General features: G+C 52.3%; 1 protein-coding gene across 2 annotated transcripts in view; it reads right to left on the bottom strand.

Moving 5' to 3' along the window:
- Window positions 1-16,810, bottom strand: part of SH3BP4 (SH3 domain binding protein 4) — a 102,849-nt gene that overhangs the window by 54,306 nt on the left and 31,733 nt on the right. Inside the window, exons 1-2 of one of the 2 annotated variants that reach the window (XM_017947105.3) lie at window positions 7,561-11,510; window positions 4,758-4,831 (exon numbers count right to left, since the gene is read on the bottom strand). The gene's annotated coding sequence lies outside the window, so the exon portion shown is untranslated. Of the gene's footprint in view, window positions 1-4,757; window positions 4,832-7,560; window positions 11,511-16,810 lie in introns of those variants that run through there. The other variant, XM_003908118.4, reaches the window with a different exon arrangement.

The following is a 16,810-nucleotide window of genomic DNA, read 5'->3' as shown; positions in this document are numbered from 1 at the left end:
CACACCCCCAGCCCGGAAACCCCTATGGCCTCACCCCTCCCCAGATGGATCAGCGGTGGAGACCAGGTACAGGTGAATCAATCCACAGCAAACCCAGAGCTTGAGCTGGCCCAACCAGCTGCTTCTGAGACTGAGACTTGGATGCTCAGAAACTCAAAAGCGGCCCAAGGGCAGGTCCTGCAATGGGCTTCTGCACCTTGACTGGCAGCCACTCCCGGGCCAGGTGTGTGCTGGTGGTGAGCAGCAGAGGCCAGGTGACGGAGCCAGCCCCACAGGTGAGAGGAAAGTATAATTTTTGATGGCCAATTCATTTCTCAAAGTTTGAGAAGACTCACTATGCTGTTTCTGGATCATTCCAATAATCCTGCCCCCTTTTCTTCCTGAGCAAGTCTGAGGGTATCTTCGATTCCTTTTTAGTCTTTGAGAACCTTCAGAAACCCAGGTTCCATCTTTGCCAGAGGAAACTGAGGTCCAAGGAAATTGATTTATATAACATGCTATTGTGCCAATAATTGAAATCTGTCTATGCGTAGTCAGAAGCTCTTTGCATAGGTCTTTTTCGGACCCAAGAATGGAATACATCCAGGTGCCCTTCTGAAATTGCAGTCAGCCCAGACAACTTCAAGGAATGAACTAACAACAGGGTGGGGGACAACTCCAAGCACAGAGACAGGAAAATCAGGGCTTTTCTGATTTGATGGGAAGGTTCTTCCAAATGGGAGCAGATTTCAGCAAGAGATTCAAAGACTCTTGAAATAAATCATAGTGGAGTCTTTCTTTGACTGACATCTTTTGTCCCCACAGCCTCAAGTATGTTAAAAATCCCTCCTGTGAACTCACGACATGCTTGCTTTGAGAGAGGTGTAAGGCAGGCTAGTTATGACACCACAGAACAAGCCTCTTAAGAACGCAGGCGCCGTTCTTAGTCCAGTGTGTCGCCGGGAGTGCGGCTCACATTTCCTTCTCCTCCGTGCAGATTCCCCAGCTTCCCTTCAGTGGCTGATGGCCTCACCAATGTGCACTTGCAATGGTTTATTCACTGAGGCCCTGCAGACATTGTCACCGGAATGCAGAGGCTTGGAGAGACGCTGAGCACAATCCCGTTCAGCCGCTACATGGCCTCAAGTGCCCTTCTCCTCCGATGGATTATCTGCTGATAACCCGGAGGTCAGGCCTTGGCAGGTGCAGAATCAGTGCCTGCAGGTCACCCCAAAGGACAGTCCAAGCAGACCTGGTCATGCTATTAAGGACACTGGCCTTAGTTTCTCTGTCCCAAGGATGTATGAAAGCCAGGATCACTGTCCCAGATTGAAGGCCACGGGGACTTAACCCAATGCAAACCTCAAAAGTAAACCAATTAGTGGTTGCCAGAGGCGGGGACAGGGGCAACGGGGGTGGTGACGTAGCGAGTACAGGGTGCTCTTCCAGGGTGATGAGGAAGTTTTGAAACGAGACAGAGGTGGAGGTGACATAGCACCAAGAATGCGCTCGATGCCCACTGCAGTGGTCAGCTGGACGTTATGTGACTTTCACTTCGAAACCAAAACCAACAAACAAAAAGCTCACCAAACGCACACAGGGCTAGGAACTTAGGAGACCCTCAGTCTGAAGTGACCGCTGAAGACTTTCCATATGGTCCAGGCAGGAGGTGCCCAGGCAGAGCCGGCGTGGCCAGTTGCCCTGTGGAGAGTGGGTGATTCTACTACCACCTATTTCTTCACTGCACCTTCAACTGTCGTGTGAATTCACAGTCCTAAGAAAAAAAATCATGTTTACCTGTTCATTTTTACGTCTCCTGTTTGTGGCTCACAATGTATTCCCATTGGCCAGTCTAGAGTGGGGGTGTGGTACCAGCCCACGTGGTTCACGCGCCCCCCCGCCCCAGGCACCCAGCTAAGCTAAGGGAACGGAGTGGTTTAGGGGGCACACAAATACAGCTGGACTTCAGGCTAAGCTCCAAGACTTCTTTCTTTTTGAGACAGAGTCTCGCTCTGTCGCCCAGGCTGGAGTGCAGTGGTACGATCTCGGCTCACTGCAACCTCCGCCTCCTGGGTTCAGGCGATTCTCCTGCCTCAGCCTCCCAAGCAGCTGGGACTACAGCACCCGCCACCATGCACAGCTAATTTTTTGTATTTTTAGTAGAGACAGGGCTCACCGTGTTAGCCAGGATGGTCTCGATCTCCTGACCTCGTGATCCGCCCACTTCAGCCTCCCAAAGTGCTGGGATTACAGGCATGAGCCACCGTACCCAGTCCACCGATACTTCTTAATCACCCTCTGAACTTGAACTTGAATGAAGTAGTCTGGGTTTCTGAGTACTCTGAGATGAGTTTCTCATCTGTGAAACAGGCAGGGTGTTCCCAGGACTTGAACAGACACAACTACAGAGGGTGGGTGTTGAAGCCGGGGGGGGCTGGAGCTCACCCTTCCCAGCCATCAGTGGGATGGTGGGAACAACCATAGGGGCAGGCCTTGTGGGGCCTCCGTCTCGCACCGGCTCTGTCCTCTGGCTGACACTCCCCGGAGGAGCAGTCGGTCGTCCTCTGCCGCAGGCCTCCGTTTCCTCAGTCGTCCTGGTCTCAGAAACTGAGTCAGGGAGCATTTCTGCTGCCTCCTTTGTCCTGAAGGACACCAGGCACCAGGATAAATTACCTCAGACGGTGATGACGGTGATGACGACAGGAGCAGGAACAGGTTAACAACCTGAACCCAGGAGGGGGGAACTACATGCAAATCACAAAATTTGCCACGGGCAAAACTCAGGGCACGGAAACAGAAACCCTGGGCAGCCCTGTCTCTCACTGACCCCCAGGCAAATCAGACTGTGACTATTCAGAGGCACCAAGAAAACACTGCATGTACGCCTCCGGGAAAACAAGGCAAAACGAAAATCAGCTCCGAAAATCAGCTCCGTGGCCTGTGGATGGTCTCTAACTGCTGTGAGGACCCACGCCCCCAAGCACCCCTAAACTTCACCCAGAGGCGCATGCAACGCTCCGCCCACTGTATCCGGGGCAAGTCTAGGTGCACCTCCCTCACCAGGCTCCCGGAAGCCTGTGTACCCGCCATGGAGACCAGCGGGCACCGCTGTGGGATGGCAACACCCGTCCCACCCTCCCGTTTCTCTTTCCAGACATCTTGCTGCCCCAGTCACTCTGGCACAGGGTCAGAAAAAGCAAACCACATGCGTGCCGCCCAAGGAACTGCTGCAGCCCAAGAGGGACCCCCATTAACCTTCTCCTGCTTTGCTCAGGATGGGGCCTGCTCTGGCAAAGCCCCAAATGCGAAGTCCAGCGAGGCGAGCCCATGTGGGGGCCCCCAGAGAACCACGCTGCACAGTTTATCTAGAGACAAGAACCCCCACGTCTCTCCAGTTTATCTAGACAAGAACCAAGCTGCAGCACTCGCCTTTGATTTTAGAAACCCCCGCTTTCTGACCAATGCCAGGCCAAAAGAATGCCAGGAATGTGGACGCCTTTCAGGAGGGTTCACCGCAGCCCAAAGAGACCACGGCCTCTGGGGCCAGGGGCTGCACTTATAAGGAAAGGCCTGCTGGTGGGCCTGGGCTGAAGTGTTTCAAGTCGCTGAGGCCCCAGTGGGCGGAGGACTGACCCTACGACCAGAAAACCCCTGAATTCCTCACATCACTGTGAAAAGCCCTGAGCCTCCTCCTGAATGTCTCAAACCTTCTCTCCACCCTAAGGTACAGGCAGATACTGGAAAACAAAGAGACAGGACAGAAAGGGTGGGGGGAGAAGTTTAAACAAAATCCAGTCAGTTACCCTTAGTTTACAGGATTTAAGAAAAACCTGAAACCGTGCAAGTAGCTGCCTGCTTTACTTAGAAGGGTTTTTAAAATTCCAACATGGCCCAAACACGAATCCCACTGCGAGCCGCGGCTTCTCAACTCCCCCTTCAGCCTTGAGCATCCAAATGTAGCGTTTACTGAGATCAATCCTTTCTGCTTGCTGGGGAAAGACTCGTACGTTGCTTTTTAAGCAAACGGAGGCTGTGCCCTACGAGGTAGGCGGTCCTATCCAACCGAATTTACAAAGGAGGGTGCTCCTTCTACTGCCAACCAGGACGATAAAGGCCAAGAACAGCCAAGAAAACCTCCAGGAACATTTTACCAGAACACCATTTAATCCAGCTACTCCTCACGAACACCAGCCAAGGCTTCCTTGGAACATTTTCTGCCAGCGTGTTTCAAGGACAAATGCTCCCGACGCCCCAGGGAGGGTGACCTGTAACCGCGGGTCGTCCCCACCTCGTTGCAGGTAACCTCCTGCGACGTGAGAACAATCCCTCCTCTGTGCACACACCACAGGAGAGGACAGCCAACCTGGGCTCTGTCCTGCGGCTGCTGGGGCGGGGATGAGATGCTAGCCCGGCTTCTCAGAAGAGTGAGAACGTTCCACGGGAGGCAACAGAAAGGGGATTCGCTGAAAACAGAAACACGGGGCTGTTCTGGGAACGCGCTGGGGCTGAGCTTCTGGATGCCAGGATGACAAACGACCTTCCCACACCGGGGCCAACACTGTGGGCTTGGAGGACAGGAGGAGAGCACCATGAGGGACAGGACTGCAGTGCCTGCAAAAGGTCAAGTGTCACCAGAAGCTTCCAGAAGCTTTCTCCCTCCTGCAGCTGCTCTGCACACATTTGGGGCCTGTCTCCCCATGAGTCCGGCACCTTGGTCATGACATGGTAAAGCGGGTCCAGGTATGGCAACCCACTCACACCATGCCTGCACTGCCTACCTGGTACAGCCACAGCCTCCCGTCGTCAGAGAAGTCCCAGGACACAGCCTTCTGTCCAGGAGAGAAGGGAAGTGCTGCAAGACAAGAAGGAAACACGAGTGAGCTTCAGTCCCATCCAGTGCAGAACTCAGGCCTGCTTCCCGCCAGGGCCCCTTCACGTCCTGGAGGACAGACGGGCTCTGCAGTGCATTTCCACGGCAGGTGAGGACAGTGGTGGACGCTGCCACGTGGCCCCCAGGTCCCCTTCTGAAACCAACTCTGGGAGTGCGGCCAGCGGAAGGACCTTGACCCAGGGCCACCCAGAACTGTCTCACTGGAAAGAGCCCTTCTCGAGGTCACATCAGCCCCATTCCTGGGCCAGCCTGCACCCAATGACCAGACCAGTGACCAACGCAGGGTAACAAAGCCTGCCCCTCACCCCACTCCTGAATCGGGGTGACTTGGCAGTCCAGCCCAGGCCAGAACTCCTGTGGGGTCAGCGACGGGCTGTGTGGAGGCTGCGTCCCAGCCTCACTGTCCTCTGCCCCTGCTGCTGTGCTCCCCAGCAAACCTAAACATCCTGCCCAGTGGCCTCTGTGTCACGGTCTGCTTCACAGGGAGTCCTGCCTGTGACAATAGCTTATTGTGCCTTTTCTCACCCCAACACTGAGTCTCCCATCACCTGCCATTACTTCTGCTGCAACGACTGGCATTGTGAGCGCAACAGAAGCATCTTATCAGCTGCGCCCTGAAGATGAACCCCAGACATGCCGCAGCAGTGGGGTCTCCTCCTCAAGTCACATGGCGCTGACGTCACTACAGAGCCAGCGCCTTTGAGAGCAGAACTGGCCAATGTCGACGTGACAGGTGGGACTGCAGGTGCCACCATGACGCCCTCCCCCTCAAGCAGGCTTTCTCCACAGGAATAACAGAGTGGGCCCCGGCGCCTTCTGAGGAATCCAGGACCTCATCGGACTATGAAAGAAGGAGTGAGAACTTCCTTCTGGACACCTTCCCTAAATCATGGCCACTCAGCCTCCGCAGGAACCAGACAGCCCAGAACAGACCTCCATCCATGTAAATATTTAACATGCAATTAAAAGAAGCACCACAATCACCCAAGAAGGAAAGAATCATTCCCTGTGGTGCCGGGACAACTGGCTGGTGTTCAGAGCACAGACCTCCCCACTTCAGGGCTTCAACTCATACCCAAAGATAAAATGAATTCCAGATCAATAGAACAGTGTGGAGCAGGAGAGGGAGGGAGGAAAGGAAATTGTCCAGTAGATAATAGAAAATCTAGCTGTATAGTTGATCTCTACATAGACACGGACCTTCTAAGGGTACAAGCGATGTGCAAAATCACACAGGCAAAAGGAAAAGAATCAATGAACGCTAAGAAAAAGGCTGCAACAATGTGACAAAATATATGCACAAACACAACAAACGATCTCAAACCAGAGAAGACAAAAACAAAGGGTGGGAAGACAGGTGGGACTGCAGGTGCCACCACGGCTCCCACGCAGCCACTCACACCTAGACTGACTTTCTGGACAGGAATCCCAAGGCGGCCCTGTTCACGGGAGAGAAGGCAGGATGCCGCCATCCGTCCATCCCCCTCCTTTGAGACAGGTCTACCATATTGCTCAGAGCTCTTCAGAATCTCTCTCAAAGTACTCGTTCTCCAAAGAGTCATCCCAAGACAGAGCAGTTGAAAATCTCATCATCTTAAAAGAAATAAAAGGGCACTGAAAAAAACCTGGGGGAAGTGAAACTACAAAGGGAGTTGGCTTCACGGTATACATCCCTGCCTTCTTCAGACTCTTCCCATTTCCTTCACCGTGAGCACGCCTTTCCCTTTTCTTCTTTCTGATTCTAAAAGCCGCTGCACCAGCATCTCTGAGAACCTGGTGCCTCTTCCTTCCTTTGTACCCCAAGCCCCTATGCCCTGGTCAGGGTACTGGGAATCTCCATCCTGAATTCTAGGCAGGCACCGGCACTGCTGGGCCCCTTCGTCAGGCAGGTCCGTTGCAGGCTGTCATAAAGGACAGATGGGAACTGCCTCAGTGGGGGCCCGCCTCCAGTGGCTGCAGTTACTACTGGGCAGGTGAGGAAATGAGGGGAGGGCGAGTCCAGTGACACAGAACAGAACACCCCAAGAGAACGTGTGGCCCGAACATCAGCTCTGACAGGGACTTTGAGAAACGGATCCCCGGGGCTCATCTCAGCTTCCTCACTCTGCTCGGGGCACTTCCTGAGACAAGCCCAAGGCAGGGACAAGTGTATTTTCCCTGCCCCACCAAGCGCTCCCCAGAAAGACCCGGCTCCCCTCACAGGAACTCCCCAGCCTCCCAGGCTGTGGGCAAGGCCTGCCCCAAACCTGCCAGGTGCTGCCCAGACCCAGAGCCACATGGCAGGAACATGTCCATCTCCAGGTGCTGCCTAGAACCAGAGCCACGTGGCAGGAACGTGTCCATCTCCAGGGGCTCCAGCCCCAGAGCCACGCAGCAGGAATGCATCCATCTCCAGGGGCTCCAGACCCAGAGCCACACGGCAGGAACACATGGATCTCCAGGGGCCCAAGATGCCTTCCTCCTTGTGACACTCCTCCCCCAACTCACTCCACTCCACTCAGTCGTGGGGGCTACCGAGGCCACGGAGCTACCTGAAGAGCCACCCTCCAGCCGCCACAAGGAAAACGACCTGCGTGTGGCCCAGGGCCTCAACCTCCCCATCCTCGCTGCTGCCCAGCCCTCCCCAGGCTGCCCAGCTCCCGCCCCCCAAGGCGCAAAATAAATCTTTGCTGGATAATTCCAGATACCACCTCGCCCCCACTCCAAAAAGCTGCCACGCTCCTTTCTCTATTTAGAGAGAGGCTGCACTGACAACACCCTCCGTCACTGTGGCTTTCGGCACTGATTCTCTTCACATTTTTGGATAAGGGCCCTGCAAGCCCTCTGGAGCTTTCCTTCTGGCAGGTTCTTTAGGTGGCGTCTTTACTTAACAGCCTTGCGGGCCCGAAACTGAGCCCAGAAGGCTCCCTGGACAGCGAGGATGATTGGGTAAACTCACACCTCATGCCTAAGTAAGGGAGGACCCAGCTTCCCTGACAAGGGACTCAAAGACGCCAGAACTGGACCCTGGGCAGGGACAGGTGCACATGTGGCCCCACTGGCCCCCTCAGTGCTGGAGTGGAGGGAGGAGAGAATCTGGCTCTGTCACGTCCAGAAGGTCCCAGTGGACGGATTCAGTGGACAGGACCGCTGGCCCCTTTCCACCTCCCCAGGAGGTTGATCACCTCCTGATCAACCTCTCCAGAGGCCCAAGGTTTCTGGACAAGGACCGGCCCTGTTGAGAAGAGGGGGGCACGATCTTTCACTTCTCCCGTGGGCACCACCAGACACCAGTGTGGGCCCATCAGTCTTCAGGAGCCCCAAGAAAACCAAGCAGTTTAGTGTGGGTGGATGGAATTAGCATGAAGTCTAGGGGATGCCTTGTTCTCCAGTTGTTTCAAGAAACATCAGTGTTGTCATTAACCATGATTTGGGGCAAATCGCCATAAACCACAATGCCAAGAAGACAAGATTCTGTTGTCTTCAGCAGCTCAAAACACAAGAGTCTTCTCCCACGGTGCAGAGAGAAGGGCAGTTATGTCACTTTGTCCATCTCAGTAGCTGTTTTAACAATGCTGACAGTCTCAGCTGATGACAAATCTGCAGAGGGTTCATCCCACCTCAGCGGGTCTGGGAGGGGGAGTGGACAAATGATACGAGGCTCATGGTCCTCACTCCACCACATCCAGACAGGAAGCTATACTCATACACAGAGATGACCACTGTGTCCTAAATCCTCATTTCGGAACAGTCAAAAAGACAGCGATCGCCCCATTTCCCAAATGGTACAGATGGAACTGTGTCCCGCCAAATTTGCATGTTAAGTCCTAATCCCCAGTACCTCAGAAAGTGACCTTATTTGGAGACACAGCGTTCAAGGTGCAATCAAGCTAAAGTGAGAGCACCAGGGTGGGTCCCAATCCAATATGACCCAGTGACTTTATAAAAGGGGAGAGTTTCAACAGACATGCACACAGAGAGGGACAGGTGACAGGACAACGGAGATGGGGGGTGAGGCTTCTACAAGCCAATGGCTACCGGCAAACCCCCAGATGCTAAGGGAGAAAGGCCTGGAACTGATTCTCCCTCAGCCTCAGGAGGAACCGGCCCCGCTGACACTCCTCTTGGACTTCCAGCCTTCTGACCTGTAAGATAATCCCTTTCCGTGGTGCAAACCACCCAGCAGTTTGTGGTTCATTGACAACAGCCCCGTCAAAGTAATTCATCAGACCTTAGAGTCTCCATCTGCAAATTGGGAAAAGGAATTCTCACAGCTCTGCCCATCTCAGAGGTTGCTGAGGGAGTGACAGCTTTGAAAATATTCCGTGAACTCTTCGCCCAACTCAACCTACAGGCCGGCCTGTGCTGACCACACCAAGAGCTGGTCCTTGCTGCAGAGCTGAGTTTTTCAGGGCCAGATCCACATGGTGAACATGCAGGAACACCCACAACTAATTTTGTTACAGCAACCTCAGCTATGGGCCCAAAAGTCCAACCCACTAGTTATGGGACATAGTTCTTGAAGGGTTGAGGTGAACCAATGTTAGGCTGGTGTTGAGTAAACTGGAAAACATGTAAGCCTATTTCTTAGATTTCCAAGCCTCTACAGTGAATATCAATGGAGCCATTGGCCAGAGGAGCCTCTATATCCCGCATCCCCGACAGCTGGATGACTGGGGTCGCTCCATCCTCACCCACCACCATACATCAGAGCCAATCACTAGAACCAAACTACAAAGTAGAACTAAATACACGCTGAGTACCATTTATCCAAAATCCCTGGGACCGGAAGCGTTTCGGATTTCAGATTTTGGAACATCTGCATATACACAATGAGATATCTTGTGGAGGGGACCCAAGTCTAAACACTAAGTTCATTTATGTTTCATCCGTACTTTATACACACAGTCCAAAGGTGATTTTACGTAACATTTTAAATAATTTTGTTCTGCAGCTTTGACTGCCACCTGTCATGTGAGATTAGGTGTGAAATTTTCCACTTGTGGCATCACGTCGGTGCTGAAAAAGTTTCAGACTTTGCAGCACTTTGGATTTCAAATTTTTGGATGAGGCGTGTTCACCCGGAAAATTCTTGTCCAAATCAAAGGCAAACTACAGCCCGTGCAAATCCAACCTGGCCACCTATCTTTGTATGGCCCGTGAACAAAGAATGTCTTTCTGTTTTTAAATAGTTGGAGGGAAAATAAAAAGAGTAATATTTCACGATGTGAAATGATATGAAATTTAAGTCCCAGTGTCCTTACCTAAGTTTCACAGAGCACAGCCCCACCCGTTTATCAATAGCACTTCTGTGCAACCAAAACAGAGTAGCTGTGACACAGACCTTATGGCCCACAAAGTGGAAAATATTTACTCTCTGGCTTTTTACAGAGAAAAGCGTGCCAAGCCCTGTTCTCTACCCTTCCTACTTACGCAGCAGGCAAAGGGCCAGGCGGGATGTAGGCTCAGGCCAAACGGAAGTGGGCATTTACCCGGGTACATGGCTGCATGCCAGGAGTGTTTGCCAAGAGACCAGCTAGGGTGAGAGATGGCAAGAGGGAAGGAAAGAAAATCAGATGGAGGTGTGGTCAGAAAGGGAGACGGGAATGGGCCCAACATCCATTTCAAGGTTTCTTTCTAGAGCTGGCTCCAACCTCAAAAAGAGGGGAGGCATCTCTGGCCCCCCTCCGGCAGCACAGTGACGCCATCCTCCTCCAGCTTCGGGTTCGCACAATCTGTCCTCATGCACGGCACGTCCAAGACTACAGGGGGGCTTCATGGCCTGGCCATGGACCCAACCCCAGGTTCTTCATTCTCTGTGAGGGCAGATCATTCCACTCTGAGACAACCAATTTACAGAACTGAGACAGCGGCACTCTGGCAGACGGACAAAAGCCTTTGTACTTCATGCTATCAAAATCAACGCTATTAAAACTTACACACTGACAACATATTTGGGCAAGGGAAGGATGAAGCAGCCACGTGAGAGGGCCTGAAATCTCACCTGATGCACGTTACATTTTCTTATGCAGAACACAAAACTGCTTCACTTACCTTTCCTATAATTACACAAAATTTCCAATTTTACAGAGAATGTGATAAGGAATGGGATATGATCTTCCTCTCTCCCGTGTTAAACCTGGAATGAATACTAAGCATAATAACGGGGGAGGGGCATTGAGACAACCACCCACCCAGCACCCGCAACAGCTTTGTACACCTGTTCATGAGTCCCCCCTGTACACCGTGAGCTCCTCCTGGCACCTGCGCAGCACCGAGTGGCTGCCTTCTCTGAACGCCCTTCCACCCTGGCAGGGCGGTGGAGGAGGTGGAGGCCCCCCGCCCTTCAATGTGAAGACAGGAGGATGATGAGACACAGGGCCCACTACACCTGTGGGGCCACAAGACCATTTTCTCATTCCCCTTTGGGCTCTGCTCCCCTGGCTGGAGCTGGGGGAAGCTCATTGTGGAAATTTTACATATTTAATTACTACACAAACTGATGGCAGGGGTGAGACAAGGGCAGCTCCCATGGCAACTCAAGTGGAATATTTCAGAAAGACTCACTAAAGGTGAATCACTTAAAAATGTGGCTGGCGGGCCGGGCATGGTGGCTCATGCCTGTAATCCCAGCACTTTGGGAGGCTGAGGTGGGCGGATCACGAGGTCAGGAGATCAAGACTATTCAGGCTAACACAGTGAAACCCCGTCTCTACTAAAAATACAAATATTAGCCGGGCGTGGTGGCGGGCACCTTTAGTCCCAGCTACCTGGGAGGTTGAGGCAGGAGAATTGCTTGAACCCGGTAGGCGAAGGATGCAGTGAGCCGGGATTACACCACTGCACTCCAGCCTGGGTGACAGAGCAAGACACTGACTCAAAAATGTGGCTGGCAAGCTAGATGACATTCAACACCTGAGAAAAATAGAGTCAACTCTAGGAGAACTCTGGGCACAGACGGCTTCACCAGTGTCCCCGTGTCATGGCACCATCTTAGACTGGAAATCAATCATGGAATCACGCATGTGGGTCACACAGGAGACACCAGGGCCAAACCCACACTCAGAAAAGACCCGAACCCAACAGAAAGACTGGAAGATCCGTGCACACTCAGCTTTTCCTTGTATTTTTAATGATTCTTCTAGACTTTGACTTTTTCAACTCACTGGCCAATCACTTCCGGAGCCTCACAAGCTGATCTAGCTCATCATTCTGGGCTCTACTGGGGCTGCAGGCGGTGAAGGTTTTAATCCAAGGTTTCGACAATCACCACCTAAAAGCTAGCCAGGACAGCGTCTCAAGGAAGGCGTCCTAGGCTTTGATTCTGACCTCAGAACTCTCTCCCATGAACAAGTAGGGGGACACCATGAGCCGCCCATGTTGGGGGAAGGCAGCCTGGGGAATGAAGGGTCTGGAGATGGTCATGAGTCAAACGAGAGGGTTCACGTTTCTCACCCCAGCTCCACGACCTTTGCTAAATGACTTATCTTTCCTGGGTCTCGTTTTCCACAACTGTAACGCAGAACTCTAGCGTACATCCAGTTTGTATGGGTTTCTCTTCTTTTAGTTTTTCTTCCAGCCTATAGACCATGTTGAGGGCAGAGACCCTGTCTTTCGTTTTGTTTTGTTTTCTTTGAAACATACCAGACACTGATTACCAAATACATAGTAGAAATGGCACACAACACCCGTGAAATTCTGTGACTAAGGCAGTGGTTCTCAAACACCAGCATTCACTGGAATTTCCTGGAGGGCTGATTATAATATAGGTTTCTGGGCCCAACAACCCTCAGTTTCTGATTCTGTAGGTCTGGGGTGGGCTTGAGAATGTGCACTTCTAACCTGCTCCCAGCTGATGTTGATGCTGCCTCTGAAAACCATTAGCAGGCCAGGCGGGGTGGCTCATGCCTGTAATCCCAGCACTTTGGGAGGCCGAGGCAGGTGGATCCCTTGAGGTCAGGAGTTAGAGACCAGCCTGACCAACAGGGTGGAACCCCATCTCTACTAAATACAAAAAATTAGCCAGGCATGGAGGCACACGCCTGTAATCCCAGCCACTTGGGAGGCTGAGGTTGCAGGGAGCCAAGATTGCACCATTGCACTCCAGCCTGGGCAACAAGAGTGAAACTTCATCCCCAAAATATAATAAATAGAATTATTAGCAGAATGTATCCTAGTTGATAATATACTTTCCCATCTGGCCTCTCAGTCACTTGTCACAACAACCCTGTGAGGTAGGCCACACAGGTATTATCATGCCATCATTTAGTAGATAAGAGAACTGAGACTGATCAGGTTTCAAAGACTCACCAGAGATCAGGGAGCGAAAAGCTGGGATCCTAACCCAAAGCCAGCAGCCTTGATATGCAGAGTAATGGCAAACACAAATGGAACAATCCCAGGACCAGACAGGCTGCAGTAAGACAGGACGTGGACAAGTGAGGGTGCAAGATTCCAGACCCGGCTCCAATCCTGCATTTCCTTTTCCCATGGCAGGTTATAAAATCGCAAGTCTTTCAAAGCAGAAGTGAACATTCCTGTCCTGAATCAGACTAACAATGCTTGTGATGGAGTCTTGAAAGAGTTTATGCCCCCCTAATAAGCCTTTAGGAGGCTGAAAATATCTAGGAAACATGAGTGTGTTGAAGACTTGGACCTTATTTGAATATGGACTCAAATCCTGGCTCTGCCACTAAATGCTGGGACCACAGTTAAGTCTTATCCTTCCTCCTCAACTCAGGGTGGGGAGGGAATGACTGGGCCTCCTCGTGAATAAGAGAGATAACGCCTGCACCGTGGTCTCTGTGCTCACAGGTGTGTATCGAGGGCTGGTTCACCTGCACATGGACCCTGAGCTCATAGGTATGTATCCAGGGCTGGTTCACCTGCACACGGTCCCTGTTCTTGAAGGTTTGTGTCAGAAGTTGGTTCACCTGCACGTGGACCCTGAGCTCATAGGTATATATCAAGGGCTGGTTCACCTGCACCGTGCTCCTTGTACTCGTAGGTGTGTGTCACAGGCTGGTTCACCTGCACATGGTCCCTGAGCTTGTAGGTGTGCGTTGAGGGCTGGTTCACCTGAACATACATCAAGGGAGGCTGCTACAAACAGAGAGTCAAAACGCCTGTGGGCAGAGGGTCAAAAATACCTGTGTGCGGAGAGTCAAAATGCCTGCATGCAGAGGGTCAAAAATGCCCATGCGCAGAGGGTCAAGAACGCCTGTGTACCTTGGGTCAGAAATGCTTGCGCAGAAGAGTCAAACAACGCGTGTGCAGGTGAGATGCGCTTTCCCACTTCGTTCCCCTTCATTCATGCACACTTTGACTCTCTCCCGTATTCTTCTAAACATCTTCTGCCACGCTGACTGTTTGTAAAGTCATTAAGGCAGACGTTGGTAGGTGACTCAAGTCTTGGTGGATGGAGCTAAACTATGGTCCTTTCTTATGACTCCCAGGGGACAGCCACAAAGTGAGGACTTGGTGGAAGTGGAAGACCAGCTAAAGCAGATCTTTATACACTCACTACTCTGTTGCTGCGCTGTCAAAACGTTCTCCAAATGGTGGGTGTGATCTGCGGGAGCTCCACCACCCCAGCACACGGCAGCCCCAAGCCCGGGTCAGCCTGCAGGATGGAGGATGTGCTGCAGACATATAGCCCCCGGGGCTGCCCTGGGGTCAACGTCCCCGCCTCTGGCCTCCAGAAAGACAATTCTAGGGCATAGTATCATGGCTCCTCAAATGCGTCTCCAGCATGATGGAGCCCTAACAGTGGTTAACAGTGGCCACTAGCTCAGTAGCTGACCCCTGATTTGCTTTTCCTCTTCCCTCTTCTCACTCTCTTCTGCTTGGATGGACTGCTGGGACCAGTCAGCTCCCCAAAAACATCAGCACCCAAGTCCTTGTCTCGGGCTCTGCTTTCAGGGGTTGCAAACCAGGACAGATGGTAAATGGAGTTAGACCACTGGGTTTTCTGTCCACGACATAGGCACTTGGTCGGTTCTGGTCAAAGCTAGTGGGCTGTTACGAATTGTTAGAAATTCCCAATTTAGAAAGCCAAGCAAATATTTTCTTCTGTTAATAAGATACACTTATACTCAGCAAAGAGGTTGATACCTCATCTGGCATTTTTACATTTAAAAGGACAGGGCTTAGTGGCTCATGCCTGTAATTTCAACACCTTGGACAGCCCAAGCAGGGAGATTGCCTGAGCCCAGGAGTTTGAGACCAGACCGGGCAACACAGCAAGACTTAGTCTCTACAAAAAGTTAAAAAAAAAAAAAAAAAAAAAATTAGCCAGCCATGGTGATGTGCGCCTGTAGTCCCAGCTACTCGGGAGGCTGGGATGGGAGGATCACTTGAGCCCAGAGGTCGAGGCTACAGTGAGCCATGATTGCACCACTGCACTCCAGTCTGGAGACAGAATGAGACCCTGCCCCGCACCAAAACAACAACAACAACAACAACAAAACCCATACACATATATATGCACTGTGGGTCATTTCCAGGCTGAGGACAACTGCCAGAGCAGGGATTCCTGACCCTTAACTAGGCCTGGATCCTGGTTCAGGCTCTGTGGCACCAGCCCACGTGTCAGCAGGGAAGCCCAGCCCCAACCTCAGAGGGCTCTGCTCAAACATACCTCCCTCAAAGCCGCAGAACCCTGCATGACTTTCCTATCGATGTTGTAGCAAATTACCACAAACTTCGTGGCTTAAAACACACACTGACTCTTCAACAGTTCTGGAGGCTGGAAATCTGAAACCAGGCTCACTGGGCTGACGTCAAGGCCAGTGCCTTTTGGAGGCTTCAAGGGGGCGAGCTGCTTCCGTGGCCCTGCCCTTTCCTGCATCCCATGGCTGCCTGGATTCCTGGCTCAAGGCCCCTCCTCCATCTTCAAAGCTCAGGACTCCTGTCTCTGTTCCCACCATTCCAGGGCCTCCTCCGGTGGTCAGATCTCCATCTCCCTCTTCAAAGACTCGTGATAACATTTAGGGTCCATCTGGGTAATCCAGGGTATCTCACCATCTCAAGAGCCTTCAATGAATCACACCTGCAAAGTCCCTTTTGCCAAATAAGGTAACACCTACAAGTTCTGAGCATTAGGATAGAAATATCTTTTTTGTAGAGGAGATTCACACACCATATCAAAAACACAAGCACACTATTGCTGCCCACTCCCTCCCCCGGTCTCGTCCACCGCTCTTGACATTCTTTTATCTATCATTTACTTCTCTCCTTTTTCTCCCACCAGAACAGCCCCCATGAACGCAAGGACTTTGTCCTGTTCACCGGGAACCACCTGGAACATAGCAGGTGCAGTCAGTGTTTGAATGGATGGATGATTTATAGAGTACCCATAATGCCAATGCGGGTGGACGCACGGGAACTCAGAGCTTCTCAAGCACAAATCTGTGGACAAGAACAAGAAGCACCTTGAACGGGCTGCGTGGAGTGCCCTGGGGAATTGGCATCTGGGTGTTTGGCAAGCTGGCCTGTGTGGCCTGTGGGCAGGAACCCACCTGTCCTGCTCACTTCTGTATCCCCAGCCCCTAGGCCTGCACTAGTGCTTAGCGGCAGCTGCATCAATAGCACCTGCTGCCTGAACAGAAAAGGAAGCTTCCCCAGCACCTGTGACCGGCAGCTTGGTCTTGGGTCCACCGATCCACCGCCTCCCTGCCGATCTCAGCGGCATCTCTCCACCAAATGTACAGCCCCACTGCCATCACCATCAGTGTATTATCCTCGGCTCAAGAGCACAGGGTGCCCTGCTCCTTCCTGCCCCTTCCTCCCTTGGAGCCAGGCTTCTCTGCAGTTTGCCCTACCCCACGTGGACAGACTCCATGGCATCCACCGCCAACCCCCTTCACTCAAGCCAGGTCAGCGGCCCCACCCTCAGACTCTCCTACACACATCCCACCTCCTCCCATTTGCCCACTGCCTGTTACTAGGCAATGCCTCCTT

This window comes from Papio anubis, chromosome 10 (genome assembly GCF_008728515.1).
Source record: "Papio anubis isolate 15944 chromosome 10, Panubis1.0, whole genome shotgun sequence".
Taxonomy (NCBI): Eukaryota; Metazoa; Chordata; class Mammalia; order Primates; family Cercopithecidae; genus Papio; species Papio anubis.
The sequence above is the reverse complement of the archived record's forward strand: the minus strand, read 5'-3'. Positions and strand labels throughout refer to the sequence as shown.